We start from the raw sequence: 23,800 nt of genomic DNA on the forward strand, positions 1-23,800 counted from the left end.
AAAGACTTAAACGAAACCTAGCAACGCAGCCCGATGCCACAGAAGCATGAGCTACAGCGCTCCGACAGAGAAGCAGGGAAACAAACCAGAGAACAGCGGCATTGGTAAGAGAAGCTAGCAAGTTAAGTGAGCGGGTTTGATTCTCATCCCCGCCACTTACTAGCTGTCTGACTTTGGAGCAAGAGAATTAATCTCTCTCTGTCTCAGTTTCCTCATCTATAAAATAAGGATAAAAATAACACCAACTTGTAGAATTGCCCTAATGATGAAACATGATAATTTATATAAAGTAATTCTCTTTATAATGCTTGACCAATGATGAGCACTTTTACATTTATTATTACTTCTGTTACTGAATGGGCAAAGCCGTCACTCCCTCGATCGCCACCCTTTGACTAATAAGGGGGGCTACAGACAGGGGGCAAAATGCCTAACTCGGAAGAGGGACTTGTTCAATAACTATTCATTCAATGAATTTCAAAATATAAAATATCAGATTCTGAGTTGAAGCAAGTTTCCTCTAGCTTACTTGGAATTAGAAATCATAGAGCACAGGGAAAAATTAAAGTAATGACAATAAATGATTAGAGAAAAAGGAGTGAAGCATACAATTCAGGGGCGATTGTATAGATTTTTAGTGCTTTGTTACTCTGAAAGGATTTCAATAGGGGTAATCAATCCACTTGTTTGGCTCTTAGTAAATCCGTGAAGACTCTTAAATTAGCTCTGTATTCTGAAGTCTGCTTTAATGTCATTGGAGGAAGAGGGTCTGATAATGACTTAGGACAGTTCTTACTTAGAACAATTGGAAATAATGCCACACATTTTGAAGACAAGTTTCTTAGTTCAGCTTTATCCTGTATTATTGAGTTACATTGAGAATAATTTACTGCAGTCAATCCTCATTTAACTCCTAGTTTTAATGATGTATAGTAGCACTGAATATTCAGTCACATGGAATACACTCAGATGTACCAAAAAAAATTTTTTAAAACACGCAGTCTCTCTATTTCACTATAACTTTTCAGATTTCTTAAGTCCCCACATTGTAAGGGAACTGGAGAGTGTGGGGGTGGCCAGTAGGTACCTATTTTGTTTAATCTGCAGGTGTTAATCCTATCCAATCATTTGTACTATCTCTTCAGATAACTCAGCTTCTGTTCAGATGACGTCAGATAAGTGCTCAGCCATTCAGAAGTCCCCTCCCTCCTCTGTTCTTCTCTTTGGAAGCTTCTGGGTATAGGAAAAGGGGCGGAGAATTTGCATCTTGATAGAAGCTTAGGGGAGACGCAAGGGGCACTGCTCCCTGGGGACTGCTGAGGTGTGTCAAGTGGTCTGGCTTTTGCAGGTGAAAACTTAGTTCCCAACACTAGGATCTGTGGCTCAAGTCCTCTGCCTCTACGTCTCGACACTCTTTAGCCTCCCCTCCCTGTACCTAAGCCTCTGCTGGTCTGTAGGCTCTTTCTGCACTGCTGGGACCCGTCACTCAGGGTCCCCTTTAAGGTCACATATGTGAGCAGGAGGAACCACTGGCTCATCTCTTGAACCACACTGTCCTCTACCCCGATGCCACCTCCTTCGCACCATCTGGGATGTGAATCAAGCCAAAGGCTGGAACTTTCTCTGGGAGCCACAGCCTCAGAAAAGTAAGACGTTAGTGCAACCGACCTTCAGCTTCCACATACCTATCTGGGTGCCTCTAAAACCTTACTCACTCAACGTTCAACCTCCTGTAGGAGATAGGAGTGAGAGTTTGATATCTGACCTCCTCAAACTTCTTGCCTTCCTTCTCTTGGACCAGAAGGGGCAGGATTCAGCCTTTCTGCTTCCTCTGTGTCATGTCCTGTTCTCCTTAGTCAGCGGTCCTTGCAGCTTAGCCATCTTAGGGGGAAGGGCTGTCTTCGCTACACGATGGGAGAAACTCTATGATTGGAAGTAGCTGGGTTTAGTCTTGATCGTTAAACAAATTTAGAAAACTCCTTCTGGGCAAAATCTGGCTTAAATGACTATTGTCTTTTCTGAAACTCCTATTTGAATGTCAGAGACTAAAATACTAACCCATCCTAGCCCTTTGTATTCCTTCTATAACATTCCTAAATTCCTCTCGAGGCAAATGGATGCTTCAGGAACAATAAGGGAAAATATATTAGAAAACCTAATCAACAGATTTCAAAAATATCCCCCATTATGAGTGACTGTCATTACTCCAAATTCAGGCAACATTATCGGGCAGCAGTGATTTGCATATTAACTGAGAGCCTAACAACTGCTTTTGAAAGGCTGAAACAAAGAGCAAAAATTGTTAGTAGAAAGCAGAATCAACTTGGGGAGTTTCAAAACTAAAGTAATGCTTGGTGAACATCAGAGACTTGTTAAACGTTCTCCTAGAATTCCCCAATTCCTGCCAGCTAACTAGACGTTCGATATTGAATGACCCACCATTATCTTGAGTTATTTTCTCTAAAACTAGGCTCAGAATCTATCTAGAAAAAAAATCTAGCTTGCTTTCTTTATCTTTTAATCTTGTTAATGGCATCACATTTCTCGCAGCCTGACAATCATCTTCAGCCAGTTTCATTCAAACCACATTTGCTACACAAATGGCCGGTACTGTGTTAATCACTGTGGCTTGTCTGGCGCAAAAAGCTCTGCCCTCAGGGAAACTTCTATATAATGTCCCATATCTAAAAACAATCACTAAGTCATACAGATTTTTTCCTTTGAAATGTGTCTCATGTTTCCTCTTACTCCTCTTTACTACGGTCATCATCTCCTCATGTCTGAATCACAGCCACTTCTTTGAGGTCCCCCCCTCCACACCACCCTTCTCCTGATGCCCGGAACTCAACACCAGCTTCCCACAGTTCTTAACCTCAGTGTTGTTGGTGCTCAGTAAATACTTATTAGATTTAATTCAGCTTTCCAAATCCCACATAGATGTCTCTGACCAGCATGAGAACTGTATCCAGAGGTAAGGAGAAAGGGCCATCTGTAATGCACCGTTCTTTCATTCATACGGAGTGGCCATCAGTGGTCGTCCACCACTCCCCCAGCATCGCCCCACCACTGCCACTGTGGTCTCAGAATACTAGGTCAGGCGTGTCCCTCTTTGGGTCATTCTGGCATTTTCTGAACTTCTTTTTTAAACTTTTTAAAAAACTTTCTATGGATGCCATATATGCATAATAATTTCTTAGTCAGTCACAAGTGTAATCCTATAAATATGTTTTCCTTGCTATTAATTTCATCCTTATGGTCTCTCTTTTTTGTTGTTGGTGGAGGTACTGACTGACCTCAGGACCTCGTGCACACTAGGCATGCTCTTTACCACCGAGCTATACCCACCTCCCCCGCCTTATTGTCTCAAAATACTGAAAAAGCAACCTTAAGGAATAATACTATTATTTTTAAGACTGCAATGTAATGTAATTACAGATCATTTTCCTGATGAGGGGAGAAGGGAAGGAGCAGGGTGTTTGGTATCCAGGCTTCAGAACCACTTCCACTTCAGAGAAACTCCCCCTTCACCTCTGGTCCACGTGAGTTCTTAGGTCACTGTGAAGAACACAGAACACCACTAAATCGCCTCGGAGGAGAACTTACAGTTGGCTCAGATGATACAGCTGTTGGTGAATAAGCGTATTTATCTTTTTTGAATAGAGAGAGAATCTTTCATGCCTACTGGCTCCTTGGCTTGGTGAGGGTAGAAAGCAGGGAAGATTTTAAAGGAAAGCCCGCTCTTTACTTTTATAGAGAGAGATGTAGTAAATGAGGCAACAAAGACAGAAATTGCTGGAGTGGAACAAGCCGCAGTCCCCAATGTCAGGGGTCCTCTGTGAACCCCACCAGGCAGCTTCAATCTTGCAGAGAGCTGTTCATTGTCCTCCTGTGCACTCTGGTGCTTTTTCCAATCTTTTTTGATAAGGTTTTTAAATATATAAGTAACATAATCATACAGAAAAACGTCAAAATAGAGATGAGAAAAAAAAATCAACAAAATCTATCACTTTTACCCAGTTACTACAAATGCTTTCTGGGTTTTTTTTTTTTTCTCTTAGGTATACACATCAGTAATATTCAAGCCTCCAATAAATGTTTGTTGGATAACTGAATTAATTGAATGATTACAGGCTATAATCATACAGTTATACAAGTTTGTGCTCTGATCTTTTTTCCACTTTAATTAACATAACTTTTATTTTTCAATTTTGTTAGTCATTGCTTTCTTTTTTCACGGTTTTGAAAAGTTCCATTGAGTGGCTATGATGCAATTTACTTAATAATTCCTATATACTTGGGGAACATTTACATTTTCCCCCAATTTTTCTATTACAGACAACACCGTGATGACAAGAGTACCCCACATTTTGGGGGCCACTTCTTCTGGATAAATTCATCATTTCAAGAGTAGGGAAACTTCTTGTCATAAACCAGACAATGAATTTGCTTGACTTTGCTGGCCACATGGTCTCTGTCTCACTGTGTCTCAGCTACTCAGCTCTGCTGGTGTCACGCAAAAGCAGTCATAAACAACACAGAAATGATTGAGCATGCCTGTGTTCAAATAAAATTTAATGCATGTGTGATGAAATTTGAATTTATTTAATTTTCAGTGGGTCATGAAATGTTATTCTTTTTTTATTTTGTTTCAACCATGTAAAAACTATACAAACCATTCTTGGTCCACAAGCTGCACAAAAATAGGCAGCTGGCTGGATATGGCCAGCTGGCCTATAGTTTGCTCTAGAATCTAGGGATTCCTGAGCCAAAGGATACACCATCAGCCAGATCCTTGCTGGCAATCTTGATGGCTACCTTCAACTATATTTCTTGGTTGTTAAATTTCCAAGGTTAGGTATTTAAATAGTCAATGTTTTCATCGTGGACCACATAATTATTAAGAGACTATGCAAAAGAGCTACCCTTGCAGTTTGCTCCCCTAGCCAGCAACCATTTTCTGGAAATTGACTTAGAGTGACAAGACTGTCCGGGAGAGCATGTGGCCCAACCTTCCACAGCGGTGGTCCGATGCAAGAGAAGCTCTAGTTAAAAGGTGTCCAGAAGGAGCACTCCAGGATTTCATCATCTAGACTTCATCTTCTCAATTCAAACACATTTCATTCTTATTCTTCAGTTGAGCTTAAGAACACCTGGCCAGCTGCCACCTTCAAACACAAAGACAATTAATAACTTAATCCTGCTGCATTTCTTTCTGAATCCTGAATTGATAGTGAAGAACTAGAACTCTTTCCTTCTGCGGATTGTGAAACTGAGGTATAAAATACCCTTTCTCTGACTGGATGGTGACTCAGAGAAAAGAAAAACCACATTCCCTGCCTCTAGGGCTAACTGTCATGATCATAAATTAATATTTATTAAGCACCTACTGCTTACATTCCACTGTGTCAGGCAAATGACAATTAGCCCCATTCATTACTGTGAATTTTTTTTTAGCTTTTCCAATTTATTAAATTGTATCCTGGATGATTAGATTGCTTCAGGCCAGAAGTACAAAATTGAAAATATTCAATTTGCACACATATAACAAAGCAGTGGCAGTTAAAACGTGGCACATTAAAACATCAGCTTTACAGTTACTAGTCTCAAAATCCAGAAGGAGCACATTTACAAGATGTTCTGAAGGCCAGAGGACGCAGTTAGACCAAGACAGACAGTGAACTCTTTATAAAGAGGAAGCCCTTTTCCCCAGCTCTCTACTGATGGAATTTGGGGCCCAAGCTTTGTGGTGTCTTATCTCCCAGAGCTTTTCTAAGTTATTTCTTAATTTTAAGAGATGAAGAAAGTATACCTCTTGTTCTTATTCCAACGAGAAGTTAAGAGTCTTTCAAATAAAAATACTCATTCAAGAACTCTTCTTTATATACCTCCCCCCAATTTGCTAAGTATTTTTTAATGGGATGTTTGTATAGACCAGACAATAAACTACCTACAAAGAAAACAGTCACTTCTCGTTATGGAAATGTTGCAAAAGTTAAGGCTAAAATTACTCATGGCTGAGGATCACTAATAGGTAGAGCGGCATTTCACAGAAATCAGTTTGAAGAGGAGTGTTAGGAAGAGATTTGCTCATCTATATCTTTACAAGAAGGAGGAGGAGGAAAGGGGGAGGGGAGGGTGGGGGAGGGGAGGAAACGGGGAGGGGTGGGGGGAAGGAGAAGAAGGGGAAGAAGAAAAAGAAATCAAACAATAAATATGTGACTTAGTAAATATGTGGTTCTAAATCATATTGGACTGCTAATAAATACTGCAGAGAAAAGAGGTAAATTCAAAACAGCTTTGACCAGACTTTTTCATTATCAAAATGATGAAACTTAATAGGGACACTTAATAGGATGAAATCTAATAGGAACAAATATAAAGAATATGCCTACGGGGCGGAGGGGAGCGGAGGGAGTCAATCAAGAATACAAATGCAATATGGGAAAGAACTGGTTAGGTCTTGATACAATAGAAGAGAACTTGGGCTCATATTTAACAATGAACTGAATTAATAGTAGAGGGTCATTGGGAGATGAGCCAATATGAATCTAGGTTATTTTGGTGTTTGCCATCATGTCACATGTTCAGATGTGTAAAAATCATTCTGTGTTAAACCCAAACAGTGTGATTCCAAAACAATGCCTAAGAGCTACCTGGAGAGTCTTCAAAAGAAAAACTCCAGCACCCAACATTGCAAATATGACATAGCAAGTTCTTGAGAAGGATCTCAAGAATATGTATTTTAAACAAGCTTGAAAGATGGTTCATATGCAGGCTTGTCTTTGGACAATGCTTTGAGGCACACTGCTCTAGAGGATGATCAATTCTTTTTTTGCCTCTCTAGCTGCAGTCCAGGTATCCACCCTCGGCATGTGATGCTGCTACGACTTTCAGTGGACCAAGCTTTGTACAGACCTGAGAATTAAGAGTAACTACATTCATGCAGGTGATCCACTTCTTTCATTTCTTTTAAAATATAACTCTTTATTAAAACAACTGCTCAAATGATGTACACTATGATCTGACTATTTCTCTGTCCTCTAAGAGTTTTGAAAGCAGGTATGATCTTTGCTCACCCTGGTCGCCTTACTGCTTAGCGCATTGGAGTTCAATTATATTTTTGGTTGGCTATTAGGCACAATGGTATTGATTTATTAATGGTTTAAGATGTAATATATGACATATAACTTATATCTGAACTTAAATATAAATCTCTGAATAACAGAAGTTCCCACTTATAGTCAAGCTTTATCATTACAAATAGAAAACCTTTCCTCACTTCATTCTTGTTCTCCACATTCACCCAATTCTACCTGCTCTGGCTGAAAACTTCAGAGCCATTGCAGACTACCTTGCCCACTGAATACAATTTATCACAGAAAAGGTATTGACTGACTTCCTAAGAACAGCACTGTTCTCACTCCCCTCCCTGCACTTAATCTCAGTCCCTTCAGAGCTAAACTTGCCCTCTCTCAAGAGAAACTGCTTTCCTTGCCCTGCCAAACTAGCAGGCAGGCTTGGCCGCACCTGGCACTTCCCCACAGCCCTGCCCTGCCAAAGCCGGCAGGCAAACAGAGCATGCAGGGGACACCCTTTGAACACCTGGCCCTGGTGGCCAGGGGGACTTGCATTTCTGGGCCCCACAGGACTGAAAAAATTAGAGAGGCAATCTCTGGCAGGCTGTCATCTCCAGGGCACTACAAAGACAGCAGAGTGAAACACAAACCCAGTCAGTGTTTCCGAGATCATTCCTTCGAGACCGAAGAGGTAACTGTTTCACCTAATACACAGAAACAAACACAGAGTCAAGCAAAATGAAGTAACAGAGGAATATGACCCATAGGAAAGAACAAGACAAAATCCCAGGGAATAAAGACGAAATTCAGGGCTTAAGTGAAAGCATGAGAGCCACAAGTTTACCAGCAGGAGGAACTTGGCTACAACAGTCAACTGAGAAGAGCAAACTCATGGGTAACTGGATTTTTCACTTGCCTAAAAGCAAGGAACTGGCTGAGAGATTCTCTTGAATCCTTATCAAACTGGATAAATGATCAAAAGAAAGCACAGCTGCATGGGTGATTATGGGAATGATTTTTCTCAGGTTAAAACAAAAAAGGAGCATTTGATATCACTGCATGCAAGATAACCAAATGAGATGGCAACTGGTGCCCCCAAACACATGGGGTGATGACTAAAAGGACTGGCCTGTGACATGCTACACAGAAGGATGACAATGGTTTGGATAAAGTAATGTGCACAACAAACACTCATTTGTTACTCATTCATTCAACAGTATGTACTGGGTGCCTACTACATGCCAAAAATTGTTCCAGGCATTTGAACAACATATAGATCCCTGTGTAGTTTACATGCTATTAGAGAGAAACTAAAAATAAGCAATAAATATAATACATAAGTAAATCATGAAGTATAGTAAGACGAGAAAGAAAAGAAAAACTAGAGCAGGTTAAGGGGGATTGTTACAGAACCAAACTTGGGTCCGCTTGCCCGCATGCAGTAAAGCCAATCTACTGACCCGGGTTGTGAAGGAGGAAAGTGCAGCGGTTATTGCAGGGCGCCAGGCAAGGAGTTCAGGGCAGCTGGTGCTCAAGACACCGGAACTCCCCGGGGATGGGTTTCAGCAGAGCATTTTTAAAGGCCAGATGAGGGAGGGGGAGTCCCAGGGTATGTGATCAGCTCGTGCACAATTCTGGCTGGCTGATGGTGAGGTAACAGGGTGATGTCACAGGGGTTAATGTTATCAATCTTTAGGTGCCAGTAGGTCTGGGGGCTACAGCGCTCATAGTTAATTTCTTCCATTTGGTGGGGGTTTTAGCATCTATAAAACAACTCAGGAGATGTGCATAAGGTACTGTCATTGAAGTACTTCAGAGAGGAGCTAAAGCAGAGGATATGGGGGACAGGTCTGTCCAGGGAAGGCCCCAAAAGGTCCTGCCGGGTTACAGGATCAGGAATGCAGGGATGCAAGCTAAGTTGCAGAATTAGAGAGGGCAGGGCAGGCCTCACTGAGAACAAAGATTTGAACAAAGACTTGCAGAGGAGAGGGAGTGAGCCTAGAGGCTGCAGACCGCTCTGGACTGAGGGAAGAGCACATGCAAGGGCCCCGATGCACAAAGCACTCTCTAGGCTCAAAGAACAGCATGGAGGCTACCTTGCTGGAATGGAGAGGGGGAAGAGAAATGGGGAGGACACTGGAGGTAAGAGGGGGTGAAAACAGATCATGAAGCACTCTGTAGAGCTTGGTCAATACTTTGAATTTTACTGAGTGAAATAGGAGTCACGGCAAGGTTTTAAAGCTGAGGAGTGACAGGATATGGCTTTTATTTAAAAACACTCACACAGACTGCTGTGCTGGGAGTAGGCTGAAGAAGGGACTTGCAGAAGCAGAGGGACCTTCCTGAGGCTCCTGCAGTAAGACTGCAGGTGATGGTGGCTCTGACCAGGGTGGTGGCAGTAGAGGTAAAAAGTGAGGGGCAACCAAGCTGGTTGGTAGCAGGTTATAAAGAAGGAAGAAAAATGGAGCTGCCATCTATGATCAGTACCTAGAAAGGGAAAATTCACATGTTCCTTTTTGTAACAAGGAGACAAAATCAACCACTGTACGTTTATATTGTTTATACTAAATGCTGCTGCGTGCATAATTTCTCAAAATGACTGGCAGCATGTGATGTTAAGATGAACCTGTTCTGGACGCTCACTGTAGAAGAGCAGAGTAATTTCTCTCACAACCTAACACATCGATGTTATTTGTGTGTTTAAATTGCAGTGATTCCTTGGGTCTGCAAACAAAGTAAACTGACTTCAAAATAAATTAAAATAAAGATAAAAATAAATTAAAAAAAAAACATGGGAGGGTGGGGACAGGAGGAAATGAAGACTATAAAACAAGTGTCCCTCTGTACCTGAGGGCATTTTTCTGTTTTCTTGATCTTGATCAAATACTGAATATCGTGGACTCTCCCAGACATACACGATGCTATTAGGTTCTGTCTTTCCCAGTGGAATTCCACCTGTCCTCTGCAGCCCTGGCCATCCACGCCAGAGCCTGCTTCAGCTGGGCCAGATCTAGTTTCAGCCTCCCACCCCAGTATGACCAGGGCTGAGTGGAACCAGCCTCCAGCCATTGGGCAGAATTGCCTTCCCTGGCCCCAAAGCTGGCCTCACGGCTGCTGTGCCCATGAGGAGTCTTAATTAAAGGCAGCAGAGCTAAGGGGAGTGTGGCCAAACCTACTTCCTGACAAGCTATCCTTGGTCCTGTTGGCTGAAACAGAAGATTCTCTGACCCCTGATATCCTCCCCCGGGCCTCTGAGTTTGACCACGCTATGGGCTATATTGGCAGAAGACAGTGGTCAACATCACGCCCATGGAATGAGAATGCTCTTTCAACAGTGTTCAATTGGGACTCACAACACCTGGCTTTAAAAGGGCCACTCAGTGGCAGTGGGCAAATCAGAGTGTCCTAGAGATAAAAACTTGGTGCCACCCTAATGGTCTGCTTTGGGAGCAGCCCTTCCTGCTGGGGGTCCTCAGCTCTACTTGTTTAGTGACCATCCATCCAGCCTCCCTCAGCTGGGACTTTATCTGCCTCTTCTGGTTACAGAGAGAACTGCCAGGACTTGTAGAGTCAGTGAGCACAGTCAGAGGGACGGCCTGCAGATCTGTGATGCAGGTCGTAAGAAGCTGTGTCATTCAGAGCTTGAAGGGGCTACAACTGAGCAGGTAAACCTTCTCTGTCCTGTCCTGACCAATTTGTTGCTGGGGCTGTTAGATGCAGCCAGGAAGGTTGTGTGTCTCTTTACACAACCCAGGCAGGGCGGGTTCGTACATGGCCACGTCCTGGGGAAGAGGTGGTCCAGAAGAGGAAGTAGGTAAAGACATACTAATACAGAAGGATTAAAACAGAAAGGAAGGAAGGAAGACAGGGAGTGGGGAGAAGAAGAAGGAAGGAGGGGAGAAGGAGAGAGAGAGGAAGGGAAGGAGGGAAAGAAGGAAGACAGAAGACGAGAGAAGGAAAGAAAAGATGGAAGGAAGGGAGGGAGGGAGGAAATACAGAGATGTGAGGAAGAGAGTGAATGATAAATAGGGGTTGGCACTTAAGATTCCAGAGATCTTCTCCCATATCAAGCTACACTAATACCCCACTTGTTATATTTTGTTATATTCAAAGATGTTTTCTACCTTCTAAAACAAAACTTATTCTCCATTTCCATTTGCCTTGGATTTGAGATTTTGAGCAAAGGAAAAAAAAAGAAGATAAAGTAACTACCCCTCTAAGATGACTTTGTCACTGCTCAGAAGACAGATAATGAGATTCGTGTGCTTTTTCTTGTAAAAATACACTGAATCTTGAATCAAATGTGTTAAAAGGAGAAATAAGCAAGCCCATCACCCATCCAGACTCAGGAAATAACTGATTTTTCATGAAGAGCCTGGAGATTGGTCAAGGCATTGATTTTTACCCCGTGATCTGGGGTGGCCATGCTGCCAGTGAGCCAGTCTTATCAATATGGGGGAATATTTCCTTTATCCAAATGGAATGAGGCAGGGGTGTAGAACATAGCCATGAAGTGTCTAGAGAGACCCAGCAGTGAACTTCCAAATCACCTTAATGCTTTCTATCCTCTTCTACTCATCCTAGTACAGAAACTGGGGCAGGAGAGGTGAGCATTCTCCCAGATTTCCTTCAAGAAGGAGCAAAATTAGCAATCTGAACAGCCCAAGAGTGTCAACGTGGCATTGATGATTGCGAGTATACCCAGTATAAATTTTTTTTTTTTGTGGGCCAAACATGAGTTGATTCTATTCTGAAAGAACCAGAGTTAATTTCAGTCCATTTCACTCAGACACGCTAGTCTGAAACAAAGACTCCTGGGTCTGGGGGTGGCGGGAGGAGGGGGGCATATTTCCTAGCTGTCAGTTGACTTCTATGAATGACACTTAGCTGGCCATCAAAGAATGCTTTCCAGAGGATCACTACCTCCTGAACAGCTGCAAATAAGAGGACCTGCAGTCAAATCCACCATCCGTTTGTGAAGTCAGCATCCAACTTTGTTAATAATTAGCCAACATGAGGTTAAGGTTCTGTATGAATTTGCACCTGGATAACACTACCCCAGCCAAACACAGCACGGAGGAGACTGAGCTGAATGTCATGTCCATCTGGAAAGCAAGGTTGTTTTTACTAAAAACCAGATAATTCTTTTAAAAGGGCTCCAATCATAATATAAAAATAAAAATACTAATAATATACAGGTAAGGGGCTGTCACAAAAGATGAAGATCAAAAATCAAAGGTAAATGAAAAAAGATCTTTCAAAAATATATGTGGATTAAATCCAGCATTCAGCAAAAGACTAGGCTCTGGTGTACTCAGGAAAATTCCAAACTGAATTTGTTGTTGTTCCTGGAGGAACAACCTGTATACTACAAACTAAAGAGCCCTGCTCAAAAATACTCCCCCATTATCTGGTACCCCAAATTCACCATTAGAAATTTATTTCTTTAAACGACAAATGGTTCAGTATTAAGCACACTAGATTTAGAGTCTGACACCTAGAGTCTAAAACTGAGGCACCATGGGCAAGTCCTCAAACTCTACGGGCCATGGTTTCCTTCTATGCAAAGTGGTGATAATAAAACCTCCCATACCAGCTCTGCCGGGTTGTTTTTCATCCCCAGCCACGTCGCTCCCCATCCTATACAGTAACCACACTTCCTGCCCACCACCTCTAGAGAGGGTGTCTTCCTGAGCTCCTCGCTCTGTTTATCCCTCTTTAAAATTATTGTTTTCTATGAAACATCTGTTGCAGTCAGCAGTATGTCAATTGTCTGGAATCTCTTGTCACAGTTTGGGGTTTCTCCAAATCACATGTTTAGCATCTCTGAACGTTTCATGTGACGTCCCGTGTTGGCCTTTCTGAGCCGCTGGCCTGCTTTGTTTGTTACTCAGAGCCTTGAAGAGAGACCTCCTTGGCCAAAGGAAAAACAGGTGGTGTGAGCCTAATTATCACCCTGTGGTCCTCCCTTTCTCATTTCCTTTTTTTGTCTTTCTAGTCATGCTTTATTTGCATTTTCGCCCCACCATTCGAAGGAGATGCCATTTCTGCTCTCTCACACCCAGCCTCAGCACTTCCTTTCCCAAGGCAGCTGTTCGAATGGAAATACTGTGGGCTTTCTAATGCTGCAGACAGCGGTTCTAATCCTGGCTCTGGTATTTACGAACTCAGTGATTAACGGTGACTTCTCTGCACTTCTAGCTCCTCATCTGTGTAAACGGAAATCATGTCTATTTCAAGAGTTCTTGGGTGATGAAGGGAGGTGATATGTGTGCACTTGAGCCTACAAGGTGATCAGTAAATATGAATTTCCTTACAACTTTATAAATATTTTCTTCTTTTTATTCTTTGCTGTGTCTTACTTTCATTCTAAGATTCTTTAACGCCAAACTTCTTTGTAGGGTCCTCATCTTCATCATCTCCGAGCCCGCTGGGCACGTGGCTGAATGGCTAAGCACCTGAGCTCTTGTCTCAGAGAGCCTGGATGCAGAACTCAGATCTCCTGCCTCCCAGCTCTATCACTGCAAAGTCACCAATGGACCTGTGAAGTGGCGCTCACCAAAGGGCTCATAGGTCATTTTGATTCATTTTACAAGTAAAAAGCTTGCCATAGCGGCTTTGCGAGTAGTTAAGGACATAGTTGCTAACGTTAGCTCTAGTCTTTGTTCCCCGATTCATTATTAAATCTTGCTCTTTACACTCGTCATGAATGATCTGTCTTCATGTTCTTCTAACCTCAAATTTCCTCTTTCAGATGAATTCTTCCCCTTTCTGCCCACACACACATTACAAGACCATTCAAGGGGCATCAGTCCATCACTGTGCCAGAAGATACTTTTTCAAATGTTAAGATTTTTTTTTCCTTTGAGGTCTTAAAGTTGCATGCTATAGCCATTTAGAGATAAAGCTGGGGTCATTTTTACATTGTTGAAGGCTTGCTTATTTCTCATTTTTTCTTCTGCCCCCAACTCAGTACCATCCCCTTTTATTTTAGATACCTGCTCCTTTCCCCTTCATCTGTGGCCCTCTCTTCCGTGTTCACAATTATTTCTTCTTCAATTTTTCCCCACTTATCTTGTAATTCACCTCTCCCGGGTCAATCTGGACCAGTAACTTTAACTCATGATTCACTCTCTATTATCTGATCTACCCAACATAAGAAGAAACAGATGTTACCCAGTGGCCTGGCTTTATTTGATGAATACACTGGTCACTAGTTTAAAACTCAGCCAACTGCCAAGTTGTTCTAATTCAACACTTAGAACATGGTTTTGCTTTTTTTTCCCCTCTAAGAAGTAGATATTCAGTGAAGAATAGAGGTTGTCCAGTAGGTTGATAGATACCCAGATATCACTCCCAATAAAATTTTCTATCTATGAAAATAGATCTATTTCAGGATTTTCTCTTTATTTCTCTATTATACTGTCATGAGCAACCTTCTCAATACATATCTACCGTCAGGGTACCCCAGCCTCTAAGCCCAAACTCCACTTCTTCCTAACACAATTCTGGCCTGGGATCAGTTGTCATTCTGTGTTACTGAACCTGAGCTCTACTGTGCTCTAGACATACCCTGCCCCTTAATCTGCTTGTTGATAATATGCAAACAACAAAAAAAAGCCCTCTACAGCTTCCAGTAACTGAACTCACAGGAGGTACCACATTCTGGGCTAAAGGGTTTCCATACCCCATCCCAGTTCAGCCTCCTAGGTCCCATTTTTATCTCTATTTTACAGATTAGAAAACTTACAGAGTTTAATACACTATGAGGAAAGAATTACAGTGACTTCCATTTGACAACCTATAAAGCTGAGGCATAAAAAGGCTTAGTAATTTGCTTGAGTTCATGGGACAAAGACTGATGACATGGGGCGTCGGGGGATAAAACAGGGAAGACTCTCCTAGGACATTACAGGACATCATACTAGTCAGAGTTCTCTGAAGAAACAGAATGAATATGGGAGATGATAGATAGATAGATAGATAGATAGATAGATAGATAGATAGATAGATAGATAGATAGATTGATTATAAGGTATTTTACGTGATTATGGAGGCTGAGAGCTCTCACCGTCTGCCATGTGCAAGCAGGAGACCCAAGGAAGCCAGTGGTATCATTCAAAGGTCTAAGAGCCTGACCCAGTCCAAGTCTGAAGCCTGAGGACCAGGAGCCAAGGATCAAGAGAAGATCCTTGTCCTGGCTCCGGCAGTCAGGCAAAGATCGAATTCCTCTGCCTGTTCATTCCACTCAGGCCCTCAAAGGATTGGAGGGTGACCACCCACACTGGGGAGGGCTGTCTGCTTCACTCAGTCAACCACTTTCAAATGCTAATCACTTGCAGAAATACTCTCACAGACACACCCAGTTATAATGTTTAACAGGATATCAGGACATCCTATGGTCCAGTCAAATTGACACATAAAGTTAACTATCGCAAGTCCACCCCTTGCCAACTTGGCAGCACACACATCTCCTTAGGCCATGCTTAACCTCCAAATAAAGACAATAACAAAGTCATAATTCCACCCGACATGATCTATCTATGCTGGGCACCGCCTAAAACGTTCTAACCTCTTCCTCAGGAGAGGAGGTCAGGTCCTTGAGTGATGCTGGCTCTTCTCAATGTCTTGTAACTTAAATGCAATGATGTAAAATTAACAATACTTAAATACTATGATATAAAATGAATGCATCTTATGTTACATGATAAGGGAATAAGAGAGGAAAGAAAACAAAGAAATCTGATACACACACATACACATATTCATAACTAAGGAGGATATACTGATTGAGACCAGTCGTCATCTCTGTGACTGGCCATGGGGTATTTATAACTACCTTCTTTCACTGCCCACTTCAGACTCTCTCTGCCTTCAGTAAGCACCAAAGTCAGCAGCCAGGTGCACTGCTCGAAGTTCTGCCCTGTAAGAGGATTTTGCTTCACTGCTGTCCTTCAGGGATGCCCGAGAAAGGGGCTGCAATGCTGTCGCTGTGCACTTTGGGGTAGCCCTGTGTATCATTCAGAATCCTCTGTAAACTAGACTCGAGGCTTTTCTCTTCCTCTGTGAACTGATCTGAGGGAACACTCCCTGTGGCCGTAGGTACAGTCAGGGAGAGAGATGCCAGTGTGGCAGGAGTGGGGACCATTGGCATTGGGGTCACTTCTTCATGCAACTTAACTGTGTCTTCTGAGCCTGCTTGGACCTGATCAGATGCACTCAACTTGATGGTGGAGTGCCGCTGTGCCCGCCCAACTTGACAGCTTGGTGGGGCAGACAACACCCTGTTGGTGACGGGCAGCCCAGGTTGCGTGGTAACTCGATGGCCTGCGGTTGAGCATTCAGTCTCTACTGAGGCCAGCAGCAGGTCAACAACTATTTGTTAAAGGAAGAGTAATTATCTGCAGAGAGTGTCAGGGCTTGGCTCCAAAATCCTGAGGGCTGCACCATGATTCTGTCAACGGCTCCAAAATTCTAAGGGCTCCCACTATGATTCTTGTATAGGGGCTGCTAAATGCCCCAAACGGCATCCCTATCTGCCACCGACACTTCAAGGACCATCAAGTCTATGAGATCTTATGGTCCAAGCGTCAGAGCAGCTTGCACAGCAGCCTGGACCTGATGCAGAGTCTCCTGTTCAGGGTCCTTCCCAAAACATGCGGCTTTCAGATCACTCAGTAAATGGGCCAGAGCAACACACTTGAATGGAACCTGTTACATCCAAAACCCAAAGAGGCACACAAGATGCTATGCCCTTTGTTTGGTGGTAGGAGGGGCTGGAGATTCTGAAGACCAGAGAATTGGGAGCACCACTGACCAGAGTGGTGTCTCAGCTCCAGGAGTGAGGCAGAGGGTGAATCCAACCTTCCTTGCCTTCCTCTTCTATTCAGGTGCTCAATGGATTGGATGATACCCACGCACACTGGGGAGGCCAATCTACTTTACTCAGTCTGCCAACTCAAATTCCAATCTCTTTGGGAAAACCTTTGTAGATACACCCAGAAATAATGCTTAGCCAGATATCTGGGCATCCTATAGTCCAATCAAGTTGACACAAAAGATTAATCATCACAGAGCTATTTCCCTGAAACCTAAGGAAACGGAGCCAGCCCTGGAATGTTGTGGAAGGAGAAGAGCATTCCCAGCAGATGGAATAAGAGTCAAGGCCCTAAAATCACTACAGAGTAGGCACGTTTAAGAACAAGAAAGGCCAGTGTGGCTGGAATGCAGGGCTGCAGTAGGACAGTGGGCGGGGTGAAGTTGTAACGGTGGCTGTAGACAGATGGTGTAGGGCCTTATTGGGCATAATAAGAGCTTGGGTTTTCTTCTAAGGACAATGGGAAAATATTAAAGAGTTGAAGATGGGAAGCAATACTGATATGATGTGATGTACATTTTAAAAATATGACCTTGGTGGGAATGTAGTTTGCTGCAGCCATTATGGAAAACAGTATGGAGATTCCTCAAAAGACTAAAAATAGACTTACCATATGATCCAGCAACCCCACTCCTGGGCATATATTCAGAGGGAACCTTAATTCTAAAAGATACATGCACCCCAATGTTCACAGCAGCACTATTTATGATAGCCAAGACATGGAAACAACATAAATGTCCACTGACAGATGACTGGATAAAGAAGCTGTGGTATATTTATACAACGGAGTGTACTACTCAGCCATAAAAAAGACTAGAATAATGCCATTTGCAGTAACATGGATGGACCTGAAGAGTGTCATTCTAAGCGAAGTAAGCCAGAAAGAGAAAGAAAAATACCATATGATATCACTTACATCTGGAATCTAAAAAAAAGGAAAAAAAAGACAAATGAACTTATTTACAAAACAGAAACAGACTCACAGACTTAGAAAACAAACTTATGGTTACCAGGGTGGGAAGAGGGTGGGAAGGGACAAATTGGAAGTATGAGATTTGCAGATACTAACTAATACGTATAAAATAGATAAACAACAAGTTTATACTGTGTAGCACAGGGAACTACAGTTAATATCCTATAGTAACTTACGGTGAAGAAGAATATGAAAAAGAAAACATGTATGTTCCTATATGACTGAAGCATTTTGCTGTACACCAGAAATTGACACAACATTGTAAACTGACTGTATTCAATAAAAATATTTTAAAAGTAAAATAAAAATAAATTACAAAATATGACCCTGGCTCCTGTCTGGAGGATGGACTATAGATGCATTAGAAGTGGAGGCAGAGAGAGCAGTCAGGAGGCTGTTGCAGGAACACAGGCGTGGCGTGATGGTGATGAGACGATGATGGAAGTAGGAAAGTGTGCAATTCAAGACATGTTCTAGAGGGGGAGTCACCGTGGTCTGCTGTTGGATTGAAGGAGAGTGATAAAGGAATTAAAGACATCATTTAAGATTTACTATGGTTTTAGGCTGACATAGTGGCACATGAGAGTCAACTGTTAAGTTTTGAGGATTTCTGGAAGCCAGTTGTTAAACATAGCCATTATTAAAAATTAAATCATATAAATGTATAAATAAATAAATAAAATTTATTAATTTTTAAAATGGTAACAGACTAAAAATTCATCACTTCGCACTTATTTTACTTTTAACTGGATGTTTACTGCTATCTAAGATCTTGAGGTCATTTATGGCTACGTTATCTGTTTGGTGGAAATAGTCCATAATGATGAGCTGTTGTTTCTACATTCAGCAATGTCACACTGGTAGCTTGAAATCAGCCACGGTCAGACTGTTTACATCATGGCAATTGCAAATGCTGTAATCAAGGTTTGACTTATTGTTTTGTTGATTGTCTAGACTTACGAAAATGATGGGGGAAATGTCAGTAACGCGGATTAGACTCAAAAGTGTGCTGTGTCTGTAGTCATCGAGTTATGAACAGCCCAAAATATTGAGAAGACAGTCCTGCAGCATTCAGAAGTACTGTCTGAGGCACCACCTCTTCCCCTCCCTCTTCCTTTCAATCTAGACACTAAGCATGACGCAAAAGCAATAGTTAAATTGTTGCACTGGATGAGAAAAAAAAATCTAGCTGTTTCATTTTTTGTTTTCCTTTTCTACCAGGCAGGGGCACATAAGGAGCATTAGATCAGGTGTAGGTAAAAATTTTCAAAATACTTCTTTTCTGCACATCTGAGTGCAAGGTGTTGGTGAATTTGCAGCCACGCTCCCAGCAATCTGTAATAGGGCTGGGCCACAGGGACCCTTTAAGCATGTTGAAGTCTGGGTCTTGCCATGTCCAGGTAAGTCAGATGCTCTGTGTGAGCTAAACAGCAGGGCCCGAGGGCAGGGAGCTTCGTCAGTTCACCACTGTAACCTGAGAGCTCTGAACAGTGCCCGATATACACTAAGCATTTAATAAATATGTGTTGAATTTTTAAAAATTGTGGAAGTGAAACTTTATAAGAAAAAAGTGCCTCCAAACAGAAATTTAGAGACCCAGTTGAGGATTTTAGGAAGCAGCCATGCTGGGGAACAGGACGAGAAAAATTAACGCAGTGTGTGAGACTATTTTTTCACTGTTGAGAAGAGATCTAAGGAGGGGAACAAGGCTGCTACTCATCTGAGTGTCTCAGAATGAACTGCATTCCCTTCACTTTCTCTTCTTGCTCTCTGCTAGCATCTCCAAAAGGCTTTAGTAATGTTTGGTGGCTTTACTTGGGTATTTTAACAAAAACTGATGTCATGTTGGCATTACAGCACAATTGTTTTTCCAAAAAAACCTGTTCGAAAGACTAACAGGCACTTCAGAGTTCTCTGAGCAAAAGAAAACTCATGGAGATTTTCAAAATACATACTGCCCCATTATTTCCAAGTCCCACCTGAAAACCCCACCCAAATTTGTCTTTCCAGTGCCCAAAAAGCAACAGAGAAAAATTTCTGTATCTTAAAAAACTCTGGAAATGATTGTTACAGAAACTCATTTTTCAACCACTGTTCACACTGGCCGGTGAACAGCATTCTCAAATCCTCCAGTGAGAAGAGCCAAACAAGTGACTTCAGACTTTGAAATCCCAGGAGTGACTTTGGCCTGGCTCTGACTCTCCCAGGGGCAAAATTATTCTTATGCAGACTACATCACAAAGCCCAGTGGTGACGCTCTCCCCAGGTTTTAAGAAGGGTCTGAAAAAAAAGCCTTATTACACCTTCTTCCCAAAATCCACTAGCATTCACGGCTCTGGGTTTCATGCTCGTTTATTACAAAGTATCCTCAGCTCGGTGGTCTTGAGGGTCTCCCTTAAGACTTTTTTTTAGTAGGCAAGTAGATTATAATGATTTAGATGACTTCCCAAATTAAAAACGTACAGGGATTTGCACACACACACACAAATATGACTTTTCTCTTGACTTTTTTTTTAAAGGACAATTGTAAACAAGTTCTTTTTGAAGCATATTTAAACTAAATGCATAGGACAAAGAAACAACTTAGTCATTCCTGGGAAAAGAAAATCATTCACTTAAGATATTAAACCAGTTTTATAGTATCAGTAGTAAAACTAGAACTGGTTAATAGACTGAAGCGTGAGGGTGCCGTTTTGGGAAGAGTGCCACGTAGGCATTAACAAAAGCTTCCACTGAAATGTGTTGTTCAGTGTTAGAATTTTCAGCTGTGTGATGCTGGGACCGCGCTGTGTGTGTGAAGTGTACGGTGTGTGAGTCGGGCTGGACCATCCCAGCATCCCCGTGCTGCTCCAAGTCAGACCCACTTTTTCCTCTCTCCAAAGTGCTTTCTTCCTTCGGGCGAATGCAAGCATGGCCTTGAGCCCTCCTGACACAATCAAGAAGGAGCTATAAACCATGGGTGCCCCAGGTTAAGACAGTGTTCAGTCAGCCGGAATTGTCTTCAGGTTTGAGACAGTACACCATATAGCATAGTTATGTGCTCATGTTTCTTCCCACATTTGAGAAGATGCGAGACAGTATTGACCTTGAGAATATATGGATCCCAGTACAGGAGGATTTAAATTCTAGGACCCCTCCTTACAAAGTTCCAGTGCCATTTGCATGAAGCTGTGTGCGCGTGCGCCGGTACCCCTGTGCCCAGCACATAAAAGGTTTGGTAATTGAGTCACAGGGTATCACATTATTTGCCTACAACACACGTCCCACATAGAATAATACGAATTTCCAAAGTATTATTATTGCTGTCTTGCTGTTGTTGACAATGGCAAGAGGCAACATGTCCTGAGTACAAATGATGTACATTTACTGGCTTGTTCAATTCTCACAAGAAACTTATGAGCTATACATGTTATCAAGGAAAGAGAGATGAGGAAAATGAGGAAAAGAGAGGTTAACTCACTCACCCACAGTCAAAGCTAGAAAAAAATGAAGCTGGGCTTCGAGCTGGACATTTGGCTTCTCTGAAGCCTATTTTTTATGCTAAAATAAAATGAATGAAATATTGAAATCATTAGGAACAAAATTTGTTCTTTCTTTGATGATTAAAATACCCCTATTATCACAGTGCCTCCAAATCACCAGTTTGTTCACTAGGCACCACACATGGTCAATGTATAAAAAATAGGAAGCGTTAAGATTTCCAATCCTGAGAATTACAAATGAGTAAACTTACCGAATGCCTACGTTGCAGAAACACAAGCAAACAGATCTAGTACTTGTGAGATGGAATTTATAAACTACATCACATCCATAGCCAATTTTAGAAATAGTTTTTAATACACCAAGTAAGGGAGTAAGCCCCATATTCATCAATTTATAGTAAGTGCTTCTCCACATAAGAGGAATGTTGCAGAAGGAAAAATCTACCATTACTATAAAATACAAGATAGCTTGATGTTTTCCTAATTGCAGACCTTGAAGAGGAATAATGCTTGATGGGGAACAAAGAAAATTTCTGATAAAAAAAAAAAACAGGCATTTGCATGGGGCGCCCAGTAACAATACAGATGCGAATGGTAATTGCACTAAGGTTAGGCAATAATGATTGGGCAGACACAGCGTTTTGTCCACTGCGATTTCTGTAAAGTCTTCATTTATTTTCAGGACGTTTCAGAGCAGAAATGGCACCTAAGAGCACCTGAGAGAATCTCGTAAGATGAAGGAAGCTTTTCTAAAAAGAAAAATTCACCACCTTGCAGTCCTTCAAGCTCATGTTCTCACTTGACGTAGACATAGTTTTAGAAAACCATGCTTGAAACAAGGTAGAATTGAGGTAAAATATTGTAGAATATGAGATGCCCAAATCATAAAACCTAAAGTGGAGGAACTAAAGCTTATTTGAAGCCCTCAGTTTTTCACTTACATCGACTCTATAAAGCAGCATATCAAGTTGGTCTCTTTTTTTTTTAATCATCACACAAGTCCACAGTATTCATATTTATCTCACAAAGTCCGTTATAAAGCATTCAACAGGATTATTCACTGCCTCAATTTTATTCAGATCCATTGAGGGTCTCCACCCCATCAGTGCCCAAAACAAAAATACAAATCAGGGAGCATCTTACTTTATTTACTCCATGAGAGTGTAAACCTAGGCCATTCCACCCAATGAGAAGTAACCAGGTGACTCAAAAATAGCCTCAAAGGAAGGCTGAGATGCACAAAGCCACGGAGACAACCTGACACTCAGCAAATAACCCAAGAAGAGTGGCTGGAGAATGGAAGAGGAGCCATAGCCGGGGCATCGAGGTCCTTAAGAAGGGGCGCCATGTTGATTTCTGGGTTGCTATCCACAGATAAGATCTTTGAGACCTTCCCTTAAAAAAAAGTCACATAATAGGATGCCAAACTACAAAACAAATGTACCAATTTTCTTATAATCCCTTGGCTATTTCTATTTATAAAGTGAAGCTTTTACTTCCTTATACGAATATTAAGATGTATTCTAGAACTCCCAAAACATTTCTCTTGGCTATAACGTCATGTCCTGGGTGTAGGGGACACCACCGTTTTTCACCTGTACTGCATTCTTTCCCCTGGCCCTTTGATACAGCCCCCACCTCACCCTTAACCATAAGGGCAGACCTGTTCCTGAGGCTAAAGGATCAGAGCCCCTCACCAGTCCTCCTAGGACAAAACGATTGATTAACAGGGTCCCAAGAGAAGCCAGTTGGAGCCCTTTTCGAACAAAAACTAGAAGGATGAGCCCTTCTTCTCTCTGAGCGCCAGTCTGTGAAGATGTCCCCTAAAACTGCCCTCCAGCTCAGTTTGAGCTTTGGGGAAGAAAGTGGCTGGAAAAAATAAAGTGAATTTGCAGAGAGGGCTTTGGGGAGAGAAGGAAGTCTAATGATGTTCTCACCTACACTTCTGTCACCTTCCCTCCCCTCAGCTGGTTACACTGACCTCTAATCTCCTTCACGGCTTTAGCTAATTTGAATCTGGTTTCTGCCACTTGCAGTGGGGTGAGTCCTGAATAAATAATACAACGGTGTTATCGCGCTGGTGAAGCCAGAGATATTCTGATTTACACAAATTAGGATGTGACAGGAGTTTGACAGACACGTCAATTCTAGTTTTTCTTAATAAACTGGTAAAAAGACTGACTATACACAACTTGTAGACCATGGGTTTGAGTGGGGGATGTCTGACATTACTAGAATTCTTTTTTCTCCAATATATAAGAAGATAGTCAATCATTTAAGTTTGCTCTATTATTCAATTAACTAAAATAATAGTTGAAAATTTACCTATATGGTGCTATAGAAGTGATCACATACTGGCACATTTATCATTGTATTGCATAATCTGTAAAAG

General features: G+C 42.0%; 1 protein-coding gene across 1 annotated transcript in view; it reads right to left on the minus strand.

Annotated features, from left to right (window-relative positions):
- SSPN (sarcospan) overlaps window positions 1–23,800 on the minus strand; it is a 104,704-nt gene that overhangs the window by 61,256 nt on the left and 19,648 nt on the right. The gene's annotated exons all lie outside the window — the stretch shown is intronic.

The sequence above is a fragment of the Vicugna pacos genome, chromosome 34 (assembly GCF_048564905.1).
Source record: "Vicugna pacos chromosome 34, VicPac4, whole genome shotgun sequence".
Taxonomy (NCBI): domain Eukaryota; kingdom Metazoa; phylum Chordata; class Mammalia; order Artiodactyla; family Camelidae; genus Vicugna; species Vicugna pacos.